General features: G+C 37.3%; 1 long non-coding RNA gene across 1 annotated transcript; it reads right to left on the bottom strand.

Moving 5' to 3' along the window:
• Positions 1-7,455: 7,455 nt before the first annotated feature.
• LOC127129232 (uncharacterized) lies at positions 7,456-10,710 on the bottom strand. The gene is made up of 2 exons (XR_007806230.1): positions 10,429-10,710; positions 7,456-7,821 (listed from the first exon to the last, which is right to left on the bottom strand). It is a non-coding gene; the product is annotated as an uncharacterized LOC127129232 (long non-coding RNA).
• Between the last annotated feature and the right edge of the window lie 10,886 nt (positions 10,711-21,596).

Raw genomic sequence — 21,596 nt, 5'->3', positions numbered from 1 at the left:
CACAAGATGAACAACTAGATGTACCATTATGTCAAAAAATGATGGGGGAAAAAACATTTCAAGCTCACACAAAGTAATAACGATTTCTTTTTGCAACATTGGTAAGATCGCAGGATTGATCACCTTACTGCAAATTGACTCGAAGAAAGAATACAACTTAGTTATAGAGCTTCTTACTTTTTCTGGAAGAATAGAACGTATACCTATTGGGAGAAAATGTTCCATTATAACATGGCAATCATGGGTCTTTAAACTCTTTAACTTGAGGTCTTTCATAGACACAAGTCTTCTAATATCTGAAGAGTACCCTTCTGGAACTTTAACTTCACTTAGAAACTTACACAATGTTTTTTTCTCCTTTCTAGATAGAGTATAAGCAGCAGGAGGTAGATATGTTCGTTTTCCTTTCTTCAAGGGTCCTAATTCAGTTCTTATTCCCATCGCTATCAAGTCCTTTCTTGCCTTAAGGCCATCCTTAGACTTTCCTTGTATATTGAGTAATGTGCCAATAACACTTTCAAATACATTTTTTTCAATATGCATAACATCAAGAAAATGTCTCACATACAAGGACTTCCAATACGGCAATTCAAAAAAAACTGACCTCTTCTTCCACCCACTTTTGACAAGTGTGTGGGCAAAAGGCTTGCCAAACTGAGTATCCAAATCTTTCACCTTTTCAAAAATTTGATCACCCGTCAATATAGGTGGAGCTCTGCCTTGTTCTGTCTCTCCATTGAACGCCTTTCTCCATCCACGGTAGTGATGATTTGAATTTAAGAATCTCCGATGACCGAGAAAGACATTCTTCTGACCAAACTCCAAGCGCTTCCAATCTGTTTTATCTTCACAAATAGGACACGCACATTGACCTTTTATGCTATACCCTGATAGATTTTCGTATGCTGGAAAATCATTAATTGTGCCAAACAACATCGCCCTCAAGTTGAAACTTTCTTTCCTATATCCATCATAAACCTCCACACCGGTCTCCCACAAAATCTTCAAATCTTCGATTAAGGGCTTCAAGTACACGTCTATGTCATTCCCTGGTTGTTTAGGTCCAGAAATCAACATAGACAACATCATGTACTTACGCTTCATACATAGCCATGGAGGTAGGTTATAAATCATAATAATCACAGGCCATGTACTGTGTGAGATACTCTGGATACCGTGTGGGTTCATTCCATCAGTAGATAATGCCAAGCGAAGGTTTCTTGATTCTTCTCCAAATTCAGGATAATCATTATCAATTTTCAACCACTGTGGTGAATCTGCCAGATGTCGATACTTTCCATCTATAATTCTTTCATCTGCATGCCAGGTCAAGTGTCTTGAATCGGTTTCACTACGAAACATGCGTCTAAATCTCGGAATAACAGGAAAATACCACAAGACTTTTGCTGGAGACAACTTGTTCTTATATCACGAGACACCGCATTTAGGACACTCATTTAACGATGCATACTCATTTCGAAACAAAACGCAATCGTTTGGACATGCATGTATCTTATCATAGCTCATGCCAATAGAGCACAACATCTTTTTGGTCTCATATGTTCGATTGGGAAGAACATTATCCTCAGGAAGCATATCTTTCAAAAGGGCTAATAACTCTGTGAAACTTTTATCCGACCACCCATTGCCCGCCTTTAAGTTGTACAACTTTAATACCACAGACAATCTTGTGAATTTAGTGCAACCATCATACAAAGGTTTCTCTGCATCACTTACCAACCTCTCAAACATTTCGGGACAATCCTTAAGATCTCCTTCAAGTGCTTCTGCAATCTCTTCAACTCGATCACAATCGTATGTATCTGCGCCACTATAGTTTGAGGCATAGGTCGTACTATCCCCCGGTTCAACATTCTCGTTACTTTTCTCACCATGCAAATTCTAACATGTATAACTTCGATCAATTCCATGCCTTATTAGATGCGATGTCAACTGAACTGCGTCAACCCGTTTCCCATAACAACAACCCAAGCAAGGACATATCATTCTACTGGGGTCTTCGGCGTGCGCAACGGCAAACTTAACGAATTCTGATACCCCATTCTCGTACTCTCTCGACAATCGATTGGAAGACATCCATGGTAACTAGGTTTCTAATGATACTGGTGTTGACACAAAATCATATGTTCATAGGTCGTATAACCCTAACTACTGGGTAATGTAGTCCCATTGCATGCGCTATCATGGTAACTAAAAACCAACCGTCAATTTCCTATTGCATGCGCTATCATGGTCGAAACAAACGTAGCATAGACAACAATGAAACAAACGTAACATAAAACAGAAATTGGGCAAAGCTAAAACAAAGCAATAACATAAAACAGAAATTGGGAAAAGCGTGTACCTTTGATTGGTAGAAGGAGGAAACACGCAGTAATAATGTAGATCTAACAGAGGTGGAAGGAAAACGCCTTAGAACCCTAACGTGAAAAAGAACGAAAATAACAGATAGTGAAATAACAAAACGCGCAGTATGTTATAATTTTAATGTTTACTAAAGGAGACATTAGAGGGCGCTTGTGGAAAAAAAGCGCCCTCTAAAGGGGGCCTAAGAGGGCGCTTATGAAAGCGCTCTCTAAGGCTTTACAGAAGCGCTTTATAAGCTGGAAATGCACATGGACTTATAACAGCGCTTTATTAAAAGCGCCCTCTAAGGGTAACCTTAGAGGGCGCTTTCTAAAAAGCGCCATGTATTGTTGTCCCTCTATCTCCTCCTTATTTTTTCGTTTCACCTTAGAGGGCGCTTGTGGAAAAAAAGCGCCCTCTAAAGGGGGCCTAAGAGGGCGCTTATGAAAGCGCTCTCTAAGGCTTTCCAGAAGCGCTTTATAAGCTGGAAATGCACATGGACTTATAACAGCGCTTTATTAAAAGCGCCCTCTAAGGGTAACCTTAGAGGGCGCTTTCTAAAAAGCGCCATGTATTGTTGTCCCTATATCTCCTCCTTATTTTTTCGCTTCACCTTAGAGGGCGCTTTGTTACAAAAGCGCCCTCTAAAGTGCGCTGTCTATTGCTCCTTATTTTTCGCTTCACTTTAGAGAGCGCTTTTGTAATAAAGCGCCCTCTAAGGTGCGCTGTCTATTCCAGTTTTTGGCGTAGTGTAACTTGTCGAAGTCTTTTGACACATACTCTCCACCTCCATCAGTCCTCAGAATCTTGAGCTTTCGACCATAGTTTTAAACTTGGCAAATAGTCAGTCACTTCACTTTTGTTCTTGATCAGGTAAGTCCATAATTTTCGACTGAAATCATCTATGAAAGTTACAAACTATCTGTTACCTCCAATTGGATCCACCTGGATAGGACCACACACATCAAAGTATATGGGTTCAAGAATTTCCTTCGACTTGCTTCCTACATCCTTGTTGAATTTGTTCTTGTGTTGCTTCTCTTAGACACATTCTTCACACACTTCATTTTGAATGTCGATTTTTGGTAACCCTGAAACCATGTTTCTTCTTTTCAGATCTCTGATGTCTTTGAAATTGAGATGGCCAAGTCTATAGTGCCATATCCCTTCATCCTTGCTGGCTGCAGTTGTAAGGAACTTGTGCTCCATCATATTAAGTTCAATCCTGAAGGTTCTATTCTGAGACATAGGTGCCTTCAAGATTAACATTCCACCTGAATCGAGAACTCTCATAATCTTGTCTTTGATCAACACTTTGTAGTTCTTTTCGACCAACTGTGATATGTTGATAAAATTACTCTTTATGATTGGTATGTACATTACATTGGAAATTGCTAACCTCTTGCCATCTTTCCTCATAATCAAAACATCACCAGTACCTTCAGCTACTAGAGTATTTTCATTTGCAAATTTTACCATGTTCTTCATTGAGGGTTTCATGTTGACAAACCAATATTTCCTACCAGTCATGTGTGATGAGCATCCTGAGTCCAAGTACCATTGGTCCTGGAATCTTTATTCATATCTTGTTATGACCATCGATAATATCTCTTCTTCTTCAAGCTTTGCAAACTTTGCATCAGTTTCCTGATTATTCTGTTTTTCAAGACAACCACTTGAGTAGTGACCATACTTATGACAGTTGAAACACTGAATGTGACTTTTTTTAGGTTTTTGACCACCATCCTTTCCTCTACCTACATCATCTCCTCTTTTGTTACTTTGGTATAAGGGTCTTCTCTGATTCAACCAGCCTCCTTCTTGCTGATTTTGACAAGTTGAATTGTTGTAGCCTCCTTTACCTTTATTGTCAAGCCACTTGCATTTGCCTCTCTTCGACTTGTATGTGTCTCTTTCAGCTATTCTTTGTTCATAAGATTCAAGCATCCCTTGAAGCTCTTCCTTTGTTAATTCTAAAAACTCCTTCGACTCTTCTATGGTTACTACCACGTGGTCGAACTTTGGAGCCAATGACCTCAAGATCTTAGAAACAATTTATCTTGATGTCAATACTTCTCCACATACCTTGATTTGATTCACCAATTTCGTAACCCTAGTGAAAAAATCAATTATGCTTTCATTGTCTTCCATCTAAAGCAATTCATACGTTCTTTTGTGAGTTTGTAACCTCACCTCTTTCACCTTTTTTCCTCCTCTAAACGATTTTACAATAATTTTCCATGCTTCTTTCGCTTATTTAACATTACTAGCCTTTTCAAGATCAGAATCAACACATTGATGGATTATAAAGATAGTTTTATAATCTTTCTTCTTCAATTCTTTGTGTGCAGCTCTTTCTTCATTTATCGCGTTTGTTGTAAGCGGTGTCACTCCCTCTTTCACATGATCCCAAAGATCTTGATAGGAAAATACAACCTTTATCTACTTGCACAAATTCTCGTAATTTGGATTCTTCAGAATTTGGAGACTCGCCGGAAAATGCTCATTCGGATGATTCATCAAGCTATGCTTCCATGAATCGCCCAGCCAGTGCTCTGATACCAGATGTTGGAATGAAACCCAAGACTTTGAGTGATTCCAAATCAATCTTGATGAACAAGATTCAATCACACCGATCAAATTCTCTCTTTTTCTTCACTCTTCACTCGAGTTAATCAACCAACCTTGGTTGCAAGATTGTATCGTTGCACAATGGTGGTGAAAAATAAGAAAAAAAGATTGAATTTAGAGGAAAGTAGTTAGGGTTTAACAAGATAAGGATGAAGATGAATTTTCTACAAAGTTCCTCTTTGCTCACAAACTGTGATTCTTTATTCTTTTGCAACTTTAAAATTCAAGTGTTTACAATAATAGGGGTTACTCCCTATTTATAGATTTTGCTTGCTTTCTCCCTAAGCAAATCCCAAAAATAAAAGACCAAATTACCTAATTCTGCGAACACTACAAAATTAGGTTTAAAACCAAATCCAGGTCGCGGCTAACTCCTCGACACTTTGACACTCACACAATTTCGACACAGAACATTTCGAAGACAACAGACTCTGTCGAAAATACTTCTTTAACACAAAGAATTACAATTCAACTTGTCATACTTCTACTCTCCTTAGAAATATGTTTTGTTGTCAAAAAATTTATAAGAGGTTTGAGTTCACATTATGAAAGCTAGATTGGCGAGAATCTAGAAGGACTTAATCAATTTTGTATTTTGCATATCAACAACGGTTTCTTATGGTTAAGTTTGATTTAGAGGCGAATAAGATCAAAGTCATGAAAGAGGGGCTTTGGATGGTGTTTGATCACTATCTTAGTGTCTAACAATGTTTTGTTAAGTTTATTTATCCTACTATAACGATTGACCGTGTTATGATTTGGATTCATTTCTCTGATTTAAAATTTGTATGTTATGATAAAAGTATGGTATTACCTTTAGCAATTGATGTTGATACTTTGATCAAGGTTGATTTAACACCCTAGATATCATAGATATCAAACATGGAAGATTCGTAAGAATGTGTATTAAATTTGATTTGATTAAATCTATTGTTGTTAGGGATTTTCAAAATAAAAAAATGGTTCTTATATCGTAATAGGCATGTTGGTGTTGCTTCCACCATTCCCAACATTTCTAGTTCGTCTGAACATCAACTTGGCAGTGTCGCAAATTCCTTCTCCAATGACGAGTTTGTCATTATTGGACCAACAAGCTCGAAATCAGGAAAAATACTAATGGTCAAAGCACAAAATTTGATTGGTGACAAACTTAATGTGGTTTTATATTCCGAGGAGTATACAAGAGAACACTACTACGTAAAATCCATCACACAACGGTTGAAAAAGGGATAGCACCACGCCTAACCAACCGTTGAGAGGTAAGGGGAGGTTGTATGTATGATGCTTTCCACCACAGTCGTGCGACCGGGATTATAAGTTATGTAGCGCGCTACCTATCATAACAGTTACTTCAAACAACCGTTGTGAAATTCTTTAATGCATAACATTTAATTGTGGTTATTCTAAAGAATCGTTGTGATATATACATTGAGTTTATTATAAATTATGTGGAATGCTTATTTCTCCAATGCTCACTAAACATATAATCTTTCAATTTGATCTAGAACATTATAATATGACAAATTAAGTTATATTAGAATAAAAAGTTACACGTTCTATAAAATCATGTTTTAAACAAACATTAACAATAACAAAACTTACAAAACATACAAGTTACAGCACGCAACTCTTATTAAAAACAACAAAATCATCAACGCATAGCATAAACTACATACAACATACAAATTTTATTAATAACAACAAAAGCAATCTATCAACTCATAGAATGCTTCAGAAACGTATGTCTCATAATGGCATCCACAATGAAAGGTGGATGAAGCTGAAGTGAGAGATGCAAATTGTTGGAACATGATTTATTTATACCCTTAAAAGGTTTTGATGATAGCAATGTATTTAAAGAACAATAGGGTTTTCTAATATTTGTTCAAGTGTGTTGGTTCTTGTCATACCCCAAAATTTGCCCTACCTATTCTCATTCTATATGGCCTATGGATCATGATTCATCTGTATATTCTTTCCTTAATCATCCATTATAAGATCATTCATCTGCACTTGCATTTTTTACAAGTAACATTATTGATTCAAAGGATTCTTATTATTTATGATACAAGACTTTGAATTATGCCAAGCAGGCCAATAACCTTTGTGGACTATGGTTTCTATGGTGTTTGCTTGTGAAGAAAGCTTGTGGGATCATTATGCTACACTTGGCTTTGGGGCACAAATAACTTGGAATGTTCACTTTTCTTAGGTATCTAATTTTGGTCTAGACATTTTGATTATGTTGGTATACATCATGTACAATAGAGATTGGAAGCCATTTGCATAAGTTTAACTTTTTTGTCAACAAAGTCAACCTTGGAAGGTTGAATTTTTGTTGGCCAATTTCTTATGAAGTTTTTACATGCTAGTAAGGATGTTCCATTTGTTCATTTGGTTAAGGTATTACCATTCAAGTCAAAAGATTCAAAGACTCAAAAAGTTCAAAAGTTCAAATGGAGGAAAAATACATTTCTGGGAAAAAGAAGTTACAAATAACATTCAAGGTCCAATTTCATATTCAAAATCCAAGATTGCATCACAAGAAGTCTCATTTACAAATTACACAAAAATTCTAGGTTTGACCTAAGGTTTTATTTTTGGTCAACTGTTGACTTTTGGTCAAACAGCTGACCAAGGTCAAACTAAATCCGAAGCCTATATTTTTTCTCCATTCTCATGATTTCCATGTATGGCTCCAAAACTTTTTATCTTCATGTCCAATGGTCTAAACTCCAAGAAACATTTAGACATGCCATGACCCAAATCCAAGCTCCATGATAAAGACTTCATGTTTCACTAGGCCAAGATTTGCAGCAGCCCCTGCAAAACCCAAGTCATATTAGCATCATACATCACATATAAGCACACATAAGATTTCATGCATAGCTAGGCCAATCAACATTGCACCCAGAACATAATTCCATAAGTTATTCACACAACAAACAATATGCATCCTAATTTTCAAGAGCATTATCATCATTGTCAGCACACATATGCACATCCAAATACATTATGACATAACCATTCTATCCTAAATTCACAATACACAAAACCATAATGTCTTAAAGCATCACCATCATCACAACCATTTGGGATCTTAACTACATATTACAATGCCATTCCAAACATGTTCAAATCTCATGACAATGCACCAAATACACAGTCCAAAACCTGCTACATCATACAACATAAACCTATATCACGACATTTCCATATCACAAATATCATGATAGATGCACATCTCAAATTTCAATCATCAAATAGTCAAAACAAAGTGCAAATCCAAATCAATTTAGAATATACACTACTCATACATACCACAACACAAATGCAAAGCATCATAAAACCATGCTACATCCAAATCCATACATACATACATACATGGCCACAATTGTCATAACAATTTCTAACCAAACCCTAACTGTCATGACTAATCCTATACTAACCAATCAAAATTACTTCCAATCACTTTACTAACCTCACCTCTAACTGTTAAAATCAACCTCTAACATATAACTCAACTAACTAATTAAATTGTTACCCTAACTAACTAGCTCTCATTCAGTTAACTAACAACTGAGTTATCAAGACTAACACCATCCCACAACCATCCTTCAGTTCCTCATCAACTACCCAGCTGTCATGGTTTTGTTATCATTTCCAAATTGACCAACATCTTCCGATGACCATTACCATTTTTTTACAGCTATTTAAATTTTTATTCAAACTTATAACCAACTAACATTCAAATAACAATTAAACTAATTCATTTAACTAACCCTAACTATTTTCCATCCTTTGTAACTAACTAGACATTGATTTCTAACTTCTATTAACCTTTTTCCATTATCAAAGTTAATTACCGATCAACTGACCTTTTAACTAGTTCAATTGGCCTAACAGTTAACTTCTAACTTCTAACAGTTCAAGTTTCTAATTCAACAATCAACTAACGCAGTTCAAGCTAACATAATTTCTAACTGTCTTAAATTAGCACTGTTAATTAACACTAACTAATTTTCTCATGAAACAACTAACTTTCACGGTTGCCCTAACTTTCAACTAACATTTCCTTAAAGCTACATGAGTTAGTTATCAAATTTCCCTCCAATCCAATATTCAAGCTCTCCTATAAAAATTCACTCTCTCTTCAGTCATCGATGAAATTCTGGTATCAGATATGAGACGTCGAAGATAATGTCACGACACTAATATCTGAACAATATAAACAGGATAAAAGATAAAGAACAGTAATGCAAGTGACACAAGCAATTGTTAACCCAGTTCAGTGCAAACTCACCTACGTCTAGGGGCTACCAAGCCAGGAAGGAAATCCACTAAACATAATTAGTTCAAACACTCTCAGTAAACAACTTCAAGTTACAATCTTTTCACCTAATCTCTAACCGTGTGACTTCTACCTAAGAACTCTTAGATATGAGATCCTACTCACTCCCCCTCAATCACACCAGTGATGTAAAACAAGTATTACAATGAAAAGAAGACACTCTTCAAGAACACATACTTGATCTTGCTTAAAAGCTTCAATCAAGTAAACACACACTCATGCTTCAAAGCTTAGAGTGGACAAATTACAACTCAAAAGTCAGTCCAATTGAATCATCTATGGATGAATGAATTGCTCACAATACACACGACCACACAAGACTAAAACCCTTATTCTCTCTCAATATTTCGTTCATTATTTCTTGTGTATAAAACCAGGTTTTCCACGCCCTATTTATAGAATCGTTTGGTTGGGCTTGGACATCATAAAACCCTAAAACTATTTTCCATTCATATCTTCTCATGACAGCTGATTATATCTCGTTGGAAAATAAGTTAATCTAGTTGTAATTACTGATTGAATGGCGCGTTCAATCATCTCTTCAATCATACATAGATTAGCATAAAAAATGCAATCACACAATACATAACATTCAGACTGAATGTTCTGTATACAGATGTCATGACATCGGGTCTGACATCTCAGTAAAATCCTGCATGTTCTCATTTTAAACACCCTGCAGGTACATGTTATCTTATGTCAAGACAACAGTTGTGACAACTTGTGAACACTCTAGGTTTTACCAAAATTGCTCCCAAGACATAGAACCAACAATTGAAGAGACACGGTTCACTCACCCTCACTCTGAATTCTTCGTATTTTCTCTACAACCTTCTCTCTCACCCTCAAACTTCATTAGAGCTCTTCAAGATACTCCTCAGAACTTCATATTGAAGCTCCGATCTTAACATTGAAGCTCTAAAAGAGTACAACTTGGCCTCACTTCTCGCAGTTTCTACACTCTACTCCTAACCAAGCTACAACAAGGAGAGTTCCCTACAGACTAATTCCAGAAGAAGAAGAAGAAGAAGAAGAAGAAGGAAGAAAGAAAATTACATGGATTAGAATTCAGGGCATACCTGAGCATATCTCTGGGTTTCTCTTTGCATCTCCATCTTAAAGCATTTTAACAACTCTCATATCATCCCTCTGCTCTGTAGGTAGGCATTTCTTCTTCGATCCCTTCTCTTATTTGCGGAAAACGTTTTACCATACTATAGGATTTTGAGTGAGGAATAAAATCCCTAAGGTGGTAGCTTAAATTTGTGAGTTGTGAGCATTTAATTTTAAATGGAAGATATAGGGTTCTTGAAGTTTTTTTGGTGGATTGGAGGTTTCAGCAGGATTTGATGAAAAATGTTTGGAGAAATAGAAAGAGGATGAGAAGGGGAGTCTAAAGGTGGTGGTATGCTGCATTTTTGCGCTCCGCCGCCTCCGAAGTGATTCCCTATGCGACAGAGCAATTTCTAGCCACTTGAGTTCTTTTAGAGAGGGAGAGAGGCGTCTATTTAGAATGAAGAGGAAGTGAAGTGAGACTGAAACTTCTCCATTCCTTTGCCCTTGTGGTGGGCCTCAAGTGTAAGCCTAAAAGGCTTTTACTTCATTACACCTCAGCCATACTGATTCACACCCTCCACTTTGAATCAAACCAAGATAACTAACATGGGCCTTCAGCTTCTGGGCCCAACGCATTTTTTATCAGACTCCATTTTCCTCAAATGCATCATTGGTAGAGTGATTAATTATTAATTATTTTTTTGATTGATTTTAATATTTTGTAACACATTAAAAATGGACATTAAAGACAAATATAATTCATTAGATTAAGGTTTTAATTAGGTTAAGATATTTAGTTAGACTTAATTTTGTTTAGGTTTAGTTCTTAAATGAAAATTAGATATAGGTTAGAAATTAGGGTTTAACATGTTGAATTCCATTTCCAATAACTTTAATTTTTTTCCTTCATGATTCCATATGTTGACATGCGGCTCTTAGAATATTCGTCTTGATTGATTAGTTGATCAAATTGGCTTTGATCAATTAATTAGATTAAAATTTAGGAATTTTTTTGTATGATTTTTCAAGAACCAATTTGCATGTTTCCTTAGGATTCACATTTAATTAAGTGATCATAAGTCCCTTTATCACTTGATTGAATTAGATCTTCATACTTACCTACACTTGAACCACTAAATCAATTCTAATCCATATCCATTCAAAACTCTAGAACTAGGTGAACATCAAGGCATGCTAAACTTTATCCTATTCTTCGGTACCTCAAACTTTTTTTCCAACCTTGTTCCCTAAACTCATCCAACACAAAACAAAAACAATTCTTTTCTTATTCAACCTCAAAACCCTTAACCATTTTGATGTGAATTGTGTTCCATAAGTAGATAAAGAATAAGAGGGAGTATTCCTATCCTTATTCTGAATGTCTCTAGATATGGTACGCTTGACTCATTTGTTCAAAGTACTCACCTTCATTCATAGACTTTAGGGCAGTTCAAATCAAAACAACTTTCAACATTCACCCTCAGACTAATAACTCAACAATCCACATAAAAAACACTACTCTCTTTGGACCAAACACAATACTCTTTGGACACCCATACACTTTTGAGGTTAATCACGTTATGTTTGTTAAAACACCTCCTTCATGGGTTAATCACCTTCTCTTGGTTAAGCACTTGTCTCTAAACCACACACCTCTCTTTGTGTTAATCACCTTCTCATGGTTAAAACTCTTTTTCATGCATGTCTGCCTTGTGAGTCCCAGTGCTTAGGAAGACCCCTTTCATGCATGTGTTTCCTTGTGATACCTAGTGCTTAGGAAAACCCCTCATTTTCATGCATGTTTGCCTTGTAAGTCTCAGTGCTTAGGCATGCTCCTTTTTTTACATGTTTGCCTTGTGAGTACCAATGCTTAGGAAAACCTTTCTCATGCATGCTTGCCTTGTGAGACCCGGTGCTTAGGCATGCTACCTCATACATGCTTTCCTTGTGAGACCTAGTGCTTAGGCAAGCCACCTCATGCATGTTTTCCTTGTGAGACCCAATGCTTAGGCAAGCCACCTCATGCATGTTTTCCTTGTAAGACCCAGTGCTTAGGAAAACCCTCTTCTCATACATTTCTTCCTTGTGAGTCCTAGTTATTATGCATACCACCTCTTTCATGTTTGCCTTGTGAGTCCCAGTGCTTAGGCAACCCTTTCTCATGCATGCTTTCCTTGTGAGACCTAGAGCTTAGGAAATCCATATCATGCATGTTTGCCTTGTGAGTCTTAATGCATAGGCATACATCTCTCATACATGTTTGCCTTGTGAGACCCGGTGCTTAGGAAAACCTTTTTCATCCATCTCTGCCTTGTGAGTCCCAATGCTTAGGCAGACCCTTTTCATGCATGTTTGCCTTGTGGGTCCCAGAGCTTAGGAAAACCCCCTTTGTAGGCCTTGGCCCCCGAATATAGGAAAACCCCTGCAATTATGCATTGGTAAATCACTATTTATTGGTTAAATACCATACTTCTGGTTCAAAAACCATTATATGGGTTCAAACAATCCACTCTTGGTTCAAGCAACACCTTCACCGCTTCATAAACCTTTTCAATTCATTTCCAAACTACTATATTTCCATAAAAGGACTATTATAATCCATTCCTTAGCAGTCAGACCAAAATCTTAAAGAAATTGAACTTGAATCAAACCACCTAACGCCAAAGCACTTCTAGGATACGATTATAACACCATTCCCTAAAAATAACCAACAAATACATAGTTTTCTACCACGAACTATGTAGCTCTGCTTTTCTCATTGCATTACGAGAATACGTAGGCACGAGGGTTTGAATCCTTGGTGAACACATTGATTAATAAATTATTTTCCCACTTAATTAAGACCAATGCAAGTAACCTTTAGATTATAACACCCATATGCGTAAAGAATAATCAAAATGGTTCTCGTTGAGTACAACAAATGTGAGGGATGCTAATACATTCCCCTTGCATAACCAACTTCCTTACCCTTTTTATATTCCCTTTGGGTTTTACTGATATTTTCTCTTTCTCTTAGAATAAATAAAATTCTGTGGCGACTCCGTTGTATTTCGAGCGTGCGATGCGCTCCGGTACTTTTTTGCAGTGCGACAGTTCTGAAATCAAACTATATCAAGGTTTCAAGCCTATCAAAAGAACTAGTTCCGAAAAGAAGTTATTCAAATTATGATTGATCGGAATCCGTAGTTGTTCATCAGCATCTGAAGGCATCAAATTCTGGTCTCGACCCAGCTCTTGATGACAGCTCAGCTTCTTAAAGGATGAAGGGAATCTGATCCGTACACTGTACCAAACCAGTCTTGTCTTATCAAAGCCCCATATTTCTGGACAGATTTAACTAGGGTTTCATTTTGCAAGGCTCAAGAAATAGAGATGTGACATCTTCATTATAATCTACCTTTTGGTAGATATATAGTACATTTAAAGGTACTAAGAGTGTTGCTATGATTCAATGGACAAAGCTATAGATCATATGCTAATCTCTAATGGCTTTCTTGGAATACTTCTTCACTAAGCTTGCTCGTTATGTTCAAATCCTCCAACGACTATTTTCTTGGACCTATAAAAAGAAGTTCAAGGATATGAAGAAGTCCGAAGATGATTGGTCAAGTTGATCAATATGGGTTTGATTTAGAAAGAAGCCTATTTTCATGGGATTGAGCAGGAAGTCCTGAATGGATTATTCAGGTAATGAAGTCTCTTGATTGAGGCTTTAGAATAAGTCTCTTTCTAGTTTGATTGAGCACAAGGTAATATGTTGATTATAGTAAAAATCTCTTGTGCTACAAGGGGACTGGAGTACTCTCAGATTGGGAGGAACCGAAATATATTGTGTGTCTCTTTATTTACTTATGCTTTTTACATTGCACTGTGCAACAAACTCTGAAGTTAGACTCTGATCTGATTCACAATCTTACTTGGATCAGAACCTTAGCTTGACATTTTAGGTTCTGAACAGGTTTAAGAAAAAGAAGTAAATTTCCCATACATAATTTAACCCCCCTTCTTGTGTATATTTTTCTCACCTTCTAAGACAACAACAAAATATCTTGGAAACCGTTTTTCTTGTTTAAAAGGAAGACTGATTAAAATTCTAGATCCTCAAAAGTCAGAAAACCAGAAGAAGCTTCTGATGGAGAAGATTATAATGGGGTTTTTGATGATGAGGAAATGGATTTCTTTATCAAGAGGTTTCAACAGTTAACCAATATATTCTCTAGTAAAAGTTCTAACTTCAAAGGTTTCTATTCCAAAAATAGAGAAGATGACCAGAAGATCTGCTCTAGCTGCAATAAGCCTAATCACTTTTAAAATTATTGTCCGAATCTAAAAAAGGAAAGATCTTTTAAGGGAAGCCTTATAAAGGAAAGTTTCAAGAGCAAGTTGAAGAAAGGTCTCATGGCAACTTGGGATGAACTTGATGACAACGAAGATTTAGACAGAGAAGCTGAAGAAGCCAACCTTGCACTGATGGCTCTCACACTCTCTTATTCAAAATACGAGTCGGGTTCTATCTCAGAATATGATGAGGAAGATAAGGTATATTCTAACCTATCTTTTTATGATCTTATTCATGATCTCATGAGCCGCTGTCAAGATGAGGTATATTCTAACATATCTTTTTATGATCTTATTCATGATATTCTTAAAGAAGAACAGAAATCTTCTAAAGAAACTGTTGAGACATTGGAAAAGAAATCTAGCTTCTCAAGCTAAACTGGATTCCAAGGAACCTTTAAATGAGCAAGATATAACTCTTTAAGATTTCTTGATAATAGGTCTTAACATAACTATGCTTGTATCCATGACCTATGGAGTAAGAAAGAGCAAAGGAAAGGGTTTGGGCTTTCATAAAAAAGAATGTTTTGATTCCAAAACCTTGACATGAAAGAAACACTCAAAACCATCTTCTTTAAGCTATGATGTTAAAGGTCTTAACGACTATTTTTTTCCTGTTGCTGAAAGTATCATAGTTCTGAACCCAATAGAGTCAATAACTGAGAATTCAAAGGTTCTAATTAAAATGGAAACAGAGACCTCAAGGTCAAAAGTTCTACAGAAGTCATAACCTGAGATCTCAAAGTTAGTGAATTTGAAGAAACCAGGCACTATAATCCAAAGATCAAAAGGTCAAAGGAATTCATAACCTAAGACCTGCAAGTCAAAGGTTGTAAGAAAACTTGCTCATAAGACTTCTGGATATAAGTTTCTGAAAAATTCAGAAACTAATGTCAAATCTTGTCTAAGATAGAGTTTCTATTAAAAGAAAGTCCAGAATGAGTCTAGACATTACCTTAAGGAAATAACACATAATAAGAAAAAAGCCTAGAGTAACTAACACAAAAGGACCCATAAGTTTGTGAGTACCAAAATCTAAAATTATGTTTGCAGATATCCTAAAAGGAAAACATGGAGCATATGCCCTAATGTTTGGACAATGGATGACTACAACCTACAACAAGAGTAAAGCATATGTTCCAAATCTTAACTTTGAAAGAGGAAAGAAAGTTGGAGTCTTGAGAAAGGCATAAAAAGTGTACCATTGTTACTGGTAATACTGAGCTCCAAGACTGTGTTGAACACTAACCAGGTTCAACATAAATAGTGCTTTAAGACTGATTCTCATCAGTAAGAACATTGTTGGAACCAAACATTGTGCAGAAGCTACACTAAGGTATGTCTAAATTCCTTACTTTTATCTAGACAACTTTTGTGATTGAGATATTATTTACTTTAGTCTATGTATTTATTTCCTTGATGCATGACTATCTTAGATAATATGACTGCTTAAGAATTTTCATAATAAGTGGAAAGTATTTTAACTATGGACTTCTTTTATACCCCGTTCCTATTCTTTATTCATAACCAAGCATTATGGGCTCAAAAGTTTTAATAAAAAAGTGTTGATGTTCAAGTTAATTCATTAATGAGTTTTTCTGCCTATTTTACCCCGTGTCTTTTAAAGACTTAATTCTTCTCTAAGAAAGGGTTTCTGATCTTATTTAAAAGCTTGATTCTAAGTATGAAGTATCAAAGACTAATGTTGATCAGAAGTAGCTTCATCAAAGTCTTGAACAGTCTCTTATGACATGTGGCTTCTAAAAAGCATCAGGCTCTAAGACTCAGAAAAAGAATAAGCATTACTTGTAGTTTTTAAATGAATTTTTTTTACATCTGTTTTCTAAAAATCCGCATGTCTGAAAATTGTTATGCTAGCTCTGAAGCTATTTGGAAAAAAATTGTAGAGTAGTGTCGCAACCCGAAAAATACGGTATGCGAAAAAACAACCGGCGAGAAAGAAATGACAGAAGAGTCGCCACCGTGCGTTATTTATCCCAAAGGAGGGAAAGGAAACGCTCGAAGTAAACCTGGAGAAAGGAAAGGAAAAGACAAGGTCTCGCAACCAAATCTTAGGTTCGGGAGTCGATTATGCGAAGGGAAGGTATTAGCACCCCTACGCATCCGTAGTACTCTACGGGATCCACTCTTGTCGTTTCTTGTCTAAAGGGTGTATGTTTATCTAATGTACTATTTACTAAAAGGGTCAAGAGAAAAAATGACTCGCACAGATATCGCATCTATTGCATACGTATCTCATATGAATATGAGAATCAGAGTCTTCGTAGCTCGGCTACCTATGGGTTGGGGAGTGTGCTCGCTAAGACATCGCGTCTTATGCCTACGTATCTCATCGGGAATGAGAATCAGAGCAAAACGTAGTTCAGCTAACTACGGGAAAAAGGTCTCGATTGCAACTAGGGCAAGAGAAAGGGAAAGTCTCGATCGCAACGAGGGCGAGAGAAAGGATCGCAACAAGGGCGAAAGCAAACAAGAATTAGTTGTTAGTCGTTAGTCAAACTCGGCAAGACATCGCATCTTGTGCCTACGTATCTCATCTGAACATGAGAATCAGAGTTGCCGTAGTTCGGCCACATAGGGATTGCCATCTGAACATGGCACCTACACACAAAAAGGTGGCAAACATGGAGCCCGACTGCCAATCACTGGACTTACATCAGCATCCGAACCCAACAAACCCATACTGGAACCCGAATGCCACTCGATGGACTTACATCAACTTCCAAGCACACAACAAGAACAACAAACAACAGATTGCCAAGGAGTCGGGAACTCGAGCCTAGCAATTGTCAAACAAACACACACAAAAAAGGAAAAAAGGTGCCCGGAGTGGTCTCGCACGACCACCTGCCTACATACCTCGTCTGGAACAAGGATCAGGGCTATGTAGTTCCCCTTCATAGGGGATTGAAACACACGCAAAAAAGAAAAGGGTGCCCGGAGAGATCTCGCACGATCTCCTGCCTACGTACCTCATCTGGTATGAGAATCAGGGCGACGTAGTTCCCCTTCATAGGGGTTGCCATCTGAACATGGACTTACAAGGAGGACACCAGTTGTGTCAAAGGAGAGTGGGCGATGTGTTCACGTCCTAGCAGTAGGTGTCGCAGCTCGCTGCACCGAGTCTTAGGCAGTTACCTCTTTGCAATAGAACGGACTACATGCCACAAGATCGGAGACGCTCGGAAAGGTCTAAAAGAAAAGGGGAAGCTCTGCCCTAGAGTTGTCATGCAATGTGTACCTAAGTGTTAGGATTTACAAATGGGAATATCTACCTAATGTTAGCATGCAAAGAATATGGGAATTCTACCTATGTTATCATACAAAGGGTTCTATCTAATGGGTGCTACCTAATCGGAACAAGAATCGATGAAAGGAGCGAGGAGAAGTGTGGGGTAAAGGTAGATGGCGATGCATGAAGCAATCGGCTTACAAGGTTGATGGCGATGCATAAAGCAATCGACTTACAAAGGGGTGGAGGAATACGTGCTGGTTCTGTTAGGTTTTGAGAAAAGTGATCACTCGACGTTGGATCGAGGTTTTGGTCTTGTTTTGAAATGGTTATCGGATGTTCATTTTAATTCTTGTATTAACAGATGAATAAAGAATGAAAGAATAAATATTATACATTTCATGGGAGAGGGGTACATTTGTTATGAATGGGGGTTGTCATGGCAAACAAACAATAATAATACATGCCTCATACACCATACAAGTAGGCCACAGTTAATCAAACAAGTAAGGTATAAACAAATATATAATCGAATCAAATAATCAAAGAATGAAATAATAAAGCATTAAACAATGTATGAGTGTAAGTGCAAAGGAACCGGCTCATTGTAAGAAAGCCCAAGAGTAAGCTATGTGAGGTCGATGGCGATGCTTAAGAAGCAATCGACTTACAAGGGTGTGAAAAATGGGCTCGATATTAAATCGAGAAAAGTATGATTTTTATAGTTTAAAAAAATGGTTTTTGAACTATGCATTTACTAACAAATGAAATTATAATAGACATAAAAAAAAAAGATATTAACAAAATACTAAAAGAATAAAAAATGCTAAAAGAAAAAAAATAAAGAGAAATAAAAAATGCCAAAAAGATGCCACACATGAGTGTTGAACCCAACCCACTCAAGAATATGCACACTGCCCTTCTCCACCAGACCACTCAGGATTATTTAATATTTTGATGCTACTTTAAATATATGAACCGGGATAAAAAAATAAAAAAAAATTAAGAACAATAAAAGAAAATACTAACATATAAACATTTTTATGGTTTTTACCTCTGTTAAAAAAAACAAATTAAATTAAATAAAAAGGAATTAGAAAAAAAATTAAAAAAAAGAAAAGAACGAAATGGAGACGACGAAGCAGGAACTCGTCTTCCTTCCACCTCTCCCCAACCTCACGAACTCCCTCAAGCTCAGAGAAATCTCTCCCTCAAGCTCAGAGAAATCTCTCCCTCATCGCTCTCTCAATCTCGTTCGCACCTATCTCTCATTCTCACCAAAACCCTCTCGATCGCGCTCTCTCTATCTCACCAAAATCGTTCTCTCTCAACTCTCAACATCTCTCTCTCACTCACACGATATCTCCATCAACAAGCATATGAAAAGGATAAAAGGAAAAAAGGAGAAGTTCTTACAAAGTGTCACGACGGTGGTGAAAGGCGTGAAGAAGCTGGCCTCCAGGTAATCGATTTTGGGATTTTTCTTTGTTTCAGACTTTCGCCTCCAAGTCTTCTGTGAATAGTGGCCGCCTCTAACCGTTTAGAAATTAGGGTTTTCTTTGCTTCAGATTTTTGCCTCTAGGTCCCCTGTTGTTTACTGATTCATCCTCCTTTTATATTCTGTGAATTAGGGTTACAAATTGGTGCCCTTGTGTTCCAGAAAAGTTACTCTGCAAAGCACTTTGGAGGCTCAGAAATTGGATTGCCCTATCCATGTTAGATTCAAGAAAAGGTATCCTTTCTTCTCTGCTTTGACCTCATATCAATTTGGGATGTTTTTGGACTTTGCCCTCTGACTGTTGGTTAATGGTTTTGCACTGTAGGTTTTGCAAATTGACTGATTAATGTGTGCCTTTTTACCGCAGTAAAAAAAAATGGTGAGCTTGGTTTGATTTCAACATCTGAAGGATGGTTTATGATTTTTCCTTGAATTTTAGTAGTTTCATGGTGAGTTGGTTTGAGTTTTGGGATGTGCACTTCACTATGACCATGCATGAACCAGACACCTGGATTTGGAGTACCGGCAACTGTTTTACATCTCAAGTTAACATAAAATGTATGTGGGCTCTGTAAATGCACAATGATGTTGAAAACAGCAGGTACTACGCTCTGACAGTGTCTTTTGATCAGCTTCAAGCCTTACCGACCTGCTACTGGATTCACTAATCTTTCGACGGGTAACGGTTGCGGATCAACTCAGCAATATCGTCGGCAAATTGCTCTGATGTAAACTGAATCAAGTACTCAACATATGCAGCAATTTGATCCTTCATTTGCGGACCATCTTGTGGTGGAGTCCAAGATAGTGAGGAAAAATGAAGACGATCGCTTCCGATTATATATGAAAAAGCAGTTTTATCCCAAATCCCTCCACAATATGCTACCAATCAAGTAGGAAAATGATATAATTCACCGTTCCGAATCCCGTATTCGCTTACTTTGTGTTGAACATAGTGGTGACAGTCAAGGTACTGGTTGCCACGGCTTTCATTGTTCTTGGAAATGTTTTTCTAGTGGCTTTTGGCAATCACCAATCACCTGTTTATACTCCAGAGCAGTTGACAGAGAAATATACCAATGTCGCATTCCTTCTGTACCTTCTAGCTTTGATTGTAATTGTTGTCTTGAATCACTCCGTTTACAAGAGAGGTGAACTTCTAATTGTCGTATCAGGACATGAGCTCAAACCCTTTTGGAGTATGCTATTGCCATTTTCTTATGCTGAAGTTTCAGGGGCTATAGGTTCATGCTCTGTGTTGTTGAATCCAGAGAATTTGACGAAGTTTCTGAAAGGGGCCGTTGTGATTGATATAACTGCTTTTGTTGATCAAGATCACCCGTTTGTTGAAGTATGGAACCCGGTGTCTGAAGCCATTGCTGCATATCTCGTTGCAAAGGATTTGGTTGCTGTTGCAATTGTGCAGGCTGAGATTGAATCTGTGGCATCAATTGCTGCTGTGGCACTTGTTGTTGTGACTGCTGTGCTTGAGATGATAACAAATTTGATGCACCTTGTTGTGATTGCTGCTGAATTGGAACCTTCGATTGCTGTAACGCGTGCGCAGAGTGCTGGCTTGTCTGCATGCCTGAATTGGCAGATTGAGGTCTAAGGACCTACTGCGGCTGTAACCCATTGACATTGTTTCCCAACTGTTGGTGTATATTTGATAGATTGTTTGTCTTGCAGGTCACAGGTTGTAACTTTGGTGAAATTCGTTGGATGGTTGGAAGTTCGGTTTCACGAGCAAGGCATTCAGTAGCATCCAATGCATTGCCGGTTTGAGTTGCAGAAAAGGGATGATAAGCCACTGCTAACATACTGTCAAGATTGGAACTGAAGGTTAATTTAATGAGCTTCCATGCTATTGGTTTCAAATTGAAGTCAGCTTGTGAACATTGTGTCTGCTGCTAACTTTGTTGTTTGTTGCAGGTTCTATTTGTTTTGTTGTATTGGAGAGCAGTTATCACGAGTTTGTTACGAAGCAACTGATGTTTAAGAGTTGCGAGGCTTTTCGTATGCATCAGAGATTGCGGTATGACCCCATTTGCGGGAGGAATTCCAATAAGGCCACACAATAACGTCAGAAATCCCGAAAGAAG

This window comes from Lathyrus oleraceus, chromosome 3, assembly GCF_024323335.1.
Source record: "Lathyrus oleraceus cultivar Zhongwan6 chromosome 3, CAAS_Psat_ZW6_1.0, whole genome shotgun sequence".
NCBI lineage: Eukaryota > Viridiplantae > Streptophyta > Magnoliopsida > Fabales > Fabaceae > Lathyrus > Lathyrus oleraceus.
The sequence above is the reverse complement of the archived record's forward strand: the minus strand, read 5'-3'. Positions and strand labels throughout refer to the sequence as shown.